This window comes from Oncorhynchus mykiss, chromosome 15 (genome assembly GCF_057628025.1).
Source record: "Oncorhynchus mykiss isolate SJ-2025 chromosome 15, ASM5762802v1, whole genome shotgun sequence".
Taxonomy (NCBI): domain Eukaryota; kingdom Metazoa; phylum Chordata; class Actinopteri; order Salmoniformes; family Salmonidae; genus Oncorhynchus; species Oncorhynchus mykiss.
This window is the reverse complement of record NC_143036.1, coordinates 25,396,053-25,402,466: the sequence shown is the minus strand read 5'-3', so window position 1 is coordinate 25,402,466 and position 6,414 is coordinate 25,396,053.

Sequence of the window (6,414 nt, the reverse complement as noted above, 5' to 3'; positions counted from 1 at the left end):
TCACAGTAATGTTTTTGCACATTACTTTGGCCACTTAGACCCGTGCTAAGGCCCCTCACTCCAGGGGTTACCTGAGCCAAGTGCTCGCTTCCTCAACTCCCTCCAACTGGAATTGGAAATAGGAATGGGGTTGCATTAACGCTGTGGGAAAGCTAGTCAGCTTAAGTTGCTGGAAGTTATGTAGGGGGGTGTCCCCAACGAACCTGGGTGAACCTGGTTGCACTCTCTCTTTGAGTAGCCTCCCGTAACCGGCGGTGGAGTACACAGGAGCCAGGTTGAGCACAGGCAGCTACTGCTTAAACCAAGCCCAGGCAGACAAGACATTTGCTCCGAACAAAGAACCAATCCTTTTCTGCATCCCGTAACTCAGACGAGGGACCGGCACTCGGGAGAGGAAGTCACTATCAGAAACACCAAGCCCCCTCAAGAATTATACACGATTGTTAAGAAAACCTGCGCCATGGAATTGGGGAACAGCGCCAGCCACGGGCAAGGCACTGTAACTGCCACCGTCCCCTAATCCCAAGCACAAACTGATTCAAGCGAGGGCAGCCAGAGCACTGAGCAGAGACATACTTAGGCTTGTTGTGTTGTATCTTTTCATTCATTTGGGCATGGTCGTAAACCCAAACCCAGCTTGTTAGCCTTCGTTGTTTTGGTCGCGTTAGCCATCTTGCTCATTGCTACAACCAGGACAAGCAATCCAAAGAATAACTAAGTGGTTTGTGGTTAGGCAACAAAGAGAACAATTAAGAAACTCCAGCACACAATGTCAAGGGGTGAGCACACTTTACCACAAATTTACAGTTTAGTCAGTGCAACGTCAGATGTTTGTTTTTGCCGTGAATCATTCCTGCTCACATTGAGGTGAAGAGCGGAAGAATTGAAGGAATGGATCCAAAGCTCACGGTTCCATTGTGGCGTGGATTTCATTGGCCTTGTCAGGCGTGATTTTAATTTTTCAAATAAGTTGCGAGAGTGCGACTCCCCTTTAGCTGTGTTTTACAGAGAGTATGGACTTAAAAGGAACCACAACCTCTCCAGGAATATCAAACTGATCTACAATTATGGTCATACAATTGGATTCGCTGTTGCTTTCAACTCTGGTGGTCACTGACTCGTGAATAGAGTAAGCAGAGCTCTACTTTAATATTTTTGTGATTTCTGAGGTTGTTTTATGCAGAAAATGAAAACACTGGCAATTGTATGACATGAGAGAGTTCGAGACACTGCGATTATTCAAAGATAAATACTTAGTTGTGGCATTTGATGTACAATGAGCTTGTTCTTTGCTCCTGTACTGAAATACATATTTATGTCTTACAGCCCTATTGTCCTTGCCTAGAAGGAATTGAAGCATGTAGATTAATCTATCTACTCTCTCATACCATCATTCAAAGTGTTAACATTAAGGTTATAGTTTGAGTCACTGGAGCCCACATACAATGGAGTTTACATCAATTGCAGTGCATTGTATTGCACACCTTTTAAAACGGCATCTTAAATCAATATGAGTGGTCTGAGTGGTCTATTATTTTCTCAGTGGTTGCTCTGACTGCAGGCTTTACTTCAGATGAGATTGATTTGGCGACATAAATGACTGCTCTATTACTAGAGGCTGGGCCATGTGGCGATGGCACTATCCACTCCGCTTACCACTATCTACCGTCATTGGTCGTTTCAACTCCATCTACCCAAGCACCAAGAAATCAACAAACTTTTAGGGGACCTCTGTGGGCTGTGACGAGACCTCGAGGCTCAAGATGTGCAGCTCAGATTATCCACAGGGATGATTCTATCTATCTATCCTCAGTCTACGTCCTCGTCTCAGTATTCATAGTAAAAAAGTACAGTTTTCAGCATTAATCTACTGAATATACTTTCTTTATTGAGATAAATTGAAGACATGTTTAATTAAAAGGGGCCTGTGTTAGAATTGGAGATTGTGATTGGATGCTGAGATAATAGCTTTTCCCTACAGGTGTACAGTCACTGACATCTACTTCCTGTCTGAGAGGACAGGTCAATATCCCTTATAGCGAAATGGCATGGATTTACTAATATTCATGCTATTACCCATTTTAAATTAGTCTGTGCATCAGTGCTGTTTTGTCATATGTGTCACATTGGGAGATGCTATCTGGGCTGGGATAAAAAAAAATATTCTGATATGGTCAGGCAGTAATGTGAACATTTACAAATCAAATCAAATTTATTTATATAGTCCTTCGTACATCATCTGATATCTCAAAGTGCTTTACAGAAACCCATTCTAAAACCTCAAACAGCAAGCAATGCAGGTGTAGAAGCACGGTGGCTAGGAAAAACACCCTAGAAAGGCCAAAACCTAGGAAGAAACCTAGAGAAGAACCAGGCTATGAGGGGTGACCAGTCCTCTTCTGGCTGTGCCTGGTGGAGATTATAACAGAACATGGCCAACATTTTCATAAATGACCAGCATGATCAAATAATAATAATTTACACATTGGTAGTTGTCCTATGGGAGATATACCACAGTATAGTCATAGACATAACTGGTTAGGCAAATATTAAGCTAGACCGTGTTTTAGATGTGCTGAAGTAAAAATTGGTTGTATTTCAACAAATTGAAGGACAATGACGGGATTACAAATTAACCAATGATCAATAAACTGCATACAGACTGTTCACCAATTCATTTTAATAGAACATCAACTCTTAATAAATGTGAGTACATGAACGTGATGCACCTTCTTATGAGGTTTGACATTTTACACATACAGCGAAATGCTGCTCCCTCTTTGGATCGTCAAGTATTTCTGTCCCAAAGGGGCTCTTGTACTGCCTGTTGTGTCTCCTCAACAAACGCAATAGCAATCTCCTGCTGAGCCAAACAAACTCTGCATTGCGTGAGCAGAATGAATTTGGAAATAGTTATTTCAATCCACCCTACAGGAGTGTCTAGGTGGGATGTTGGAAATGTAGGCTGGACCAGGAGCACCTTACTTAGTTTGAAAGTGTGTGTGTGTGTGTGTGTGTGTGTGTGTGTGTGTGTGTGTGTGTGTGTGTGTGTGTGTGTGTGTGTGTGTGTGTGTGTGTGTGTGTGTGTGTGTGTGAAGCCTTACATAGTATTTTTTTATGACTTTGTAAGGCATAACCTATAGAAGGTGTATAGAAAGTATTTGCAAACGCAGTGTAGTACATTTCCAACTTTGTTAGTCCTGCCATTTTTTTTAACGTGCTGCGCGATGCTCCTCGGTGCGGGAACAAAAAGTATAACCACGGTCCCAATGGGCACACACTAGTTGAATCAACGTAGTTTCCATGTAATTTCAATTAAGTTGAACCAACGCCACTGGCACTGTTTCCCCCTAATGCCGTTTTTTCCTATTTTGTTGCATTACAACTTGTAATTTCAATGCATTTTTATTTGGATTTCATGTAATAGACATACACAAAATAGTCCAAATTGGTTAAGTGAAAAAAAATAATAATAATTGTTTCAAAACATTTGTTAACTAAAAAACGGAAAAGTGCTGCGTGCATATGTACTCACCCCCTTTGCTATGAAGCCCCTAAATAAGATCTGGTGCAACCAAGTATCTTCAGAAGTCACATAATTAGTGAAATAAAGTCCACCTGTGTGCAATCTAAGTGTCACTTTATCTGTCACATGATCTCAGTATTTATACACCTGTTTTGAAAGGCCCCAGAGTCTGCAACACCACTAAGCAAGGGGCACCACCAAGCAAGCGGCACCATGAAGACAAAGGAGCTCTCCAAACAGGTCAGGGACAAAGTTGTGGAGAAGTACAGATCAGTGTTGGTTTATAAAAAAATATCAGAAACTTTGAACATCCCACGGAGCACCATGAAACCCATTATTAAAAAATGGAAAGAATATGGCACCACAACAAACCTGCCAAGAGATGGCCGCCCACCAAAACTCATAGACCAGGCAAAGAGGGCATTGTGTAGAGTGCCTTCAGAAAGTATTTACAGCCCTTGACCTTTTCCACATTTTGTTGTTAGCCTAAATGTAAAATGAATACAACAAAATTGGTCACTGGCCTACACTCAATACCCCATAATGTCAAAGTAGAATTATGTTTATTGACATTTTAAAACATTTAAAAAAGTATCAGGAGTAAAAACTTGCTTAATAAGTTGCATGGACTCACTCTGTGTGCAATAACAGTGTTTAACATTGTTTTTAAATGACTACCTCATCTATGTACCCCACACATACAATTATCTGTAAGGTCTCTCAGTTGAGCGGTGAAGTTCAAATAACAGATTCAACCACAAAGACCAGGAAGGTTTTTCAATGCCTCACAAAATAGGGCACCTGTTGGTAGATGGCAAATAAAAAATTAAAAAATCAGACACTGAATATCCCTTTGAGCATGGTGAAGTTATTAAATTATTACACAGCACCCTCTAGATTGGGTGTAATAAGCACTGAGACAATCAACCTGTGAGACAACCAACCCCGGTCTCCCTTTACTGTACATGTACAAATACTGTAGCCATAATACCTTGCTTTACAAGTCCTTGTAACATTTCTAAGCAAAATGCCAGGTCGACATGGTGATATCTGAACAATTTTTTACTTGGAAGGCAAAAGGACTGCATGGGCCCTTTTCATAACCATACAAACCAAGTACTGGTTTAAAATTGACTAAAGTGGGGGTGAGTGCAACTCGACATTTAAAAGCATCCCCCCTCTTCATGTGGTGCTTGTTCCATGGCTGTGATTTCTATAAATTCGAAACAGCAATATTGATTTCTTTGCTCCCCTACAGTACATGCCCTAAAGCATTTAGTAGATTTCATAAATAGCTTTTATATTATATCAGCAGGGAATTCAGCAAGGAAAGGAACCCCCCCCCCACCCCCACCCCAACGACTTACAATTATTATTTTTTTAAATCTAAAGCCTACTTTGGTAATGTATCAGTTTGAGCCTTGAGTTCTGTTTGTTCAGAGCATAATGGTGATAAGAATTACAATCTACAGTACAGTACATTTGTTTAGTAAGCAGACCGTTGGTGATGCTTTGCATAGAGTGGTTTTGGAAACACTACAGCAATCATGATCTTATGCTTCTAAAGCTGTTTTTAAATTGCTTACAGTAGCTTAACGTTTTATCTTTTTGGCATGGTTCAGCACTAACATGCTGAGGTTGCTATTTCGACATCTAATATTGAGTGACAATGCAGAATAGGGAGTTAATGATAATAATAATCATCATAATTATCATCCACATTGGTATACAGTCCCTTTAGAAACGATTCATACCCATTGACTAATTCCCACATTTTGTTGTGTTACAGCCTGAATTCAAAATGGATTACCCATCTACACACAATAACCCATAATGACAGTGTAAATATGTTTTTAGACATTTTTGTAAATTCATTGAAAATTAAATTAAAATGTTTACACATCCCTGAGACAATTCATGTTAGAATCACCATTGTCAGCGATTACACCTGTGAGTCTTTCTGGGTTAGTGTCTAAGAGCTTTGCATACCTGGATTGTACAATATTTTCACATTATTTTTTACAATTATTCTGTTAAGTTGGTTGTTGATCATACAAGTTGGTTGCTAGACAGCCATTTTCAAGTATTGTCATAGATTTTGAAGCCGATTTAAGTCAAACTGTGAATTGACCACTCAGGAGCATTCAATTGCCATCTTGGTAAGCAAATCCCGTGTATATTTAGCCTTGTGTTTAAGGTTATTGTCCTGCTGAAAAGTGAATTTGCAGACAGGACCATGTTTTCCTCCAGGATTTTGTCTGTGCTTAGCTCTATTAAAAAATAATTTTCCCAAAAAACTCCCTAGTCCTTGCTGATGACAAGCATACCCATAACAGGATGCAGCCACCACCATGCTTGAAAATATGAAGAGTGGTACTCAGTGATGTGTTGTGTTTGATATGGCCCAAACATTACGCTTTGTATTCAGGACATAAAAAACATTTCTTTGCCAGATTTTTTTCAGTTTTACTTTAGTGCCTTATTGCAAACAGGATGCATGTTTTGGAACGTTTTTATTCTGTACAGGCTTCCTTCTTTTCACTCTGTCATTTAGGTTAGTTTTGTAGAATAACTACAATGTTGTTGATCCATCCTAAGATTTTTTTCCTATCACAGACATTAAATTCTAACTGTTTTAAATGTACCATTGGCCTCATGGTGAATTTCCTGAGCGGTTTCCTTCCTCTCCAGCAACTGAGTTAGGAAGGATGCCTGTATCTTTGTAGTGACTGGGTGTATTGATGATACACCATCCAAAGGGTAATTAATAACTTCACCATGCTCAAAGGGATATTCAATGTCTGTTTTTTTAATATATATTTTTTAACCCATCTATACTCTTTAAAGAAAGGTGCTAAGTAGAACCATACAGGGTTCTTTGGTTTGTC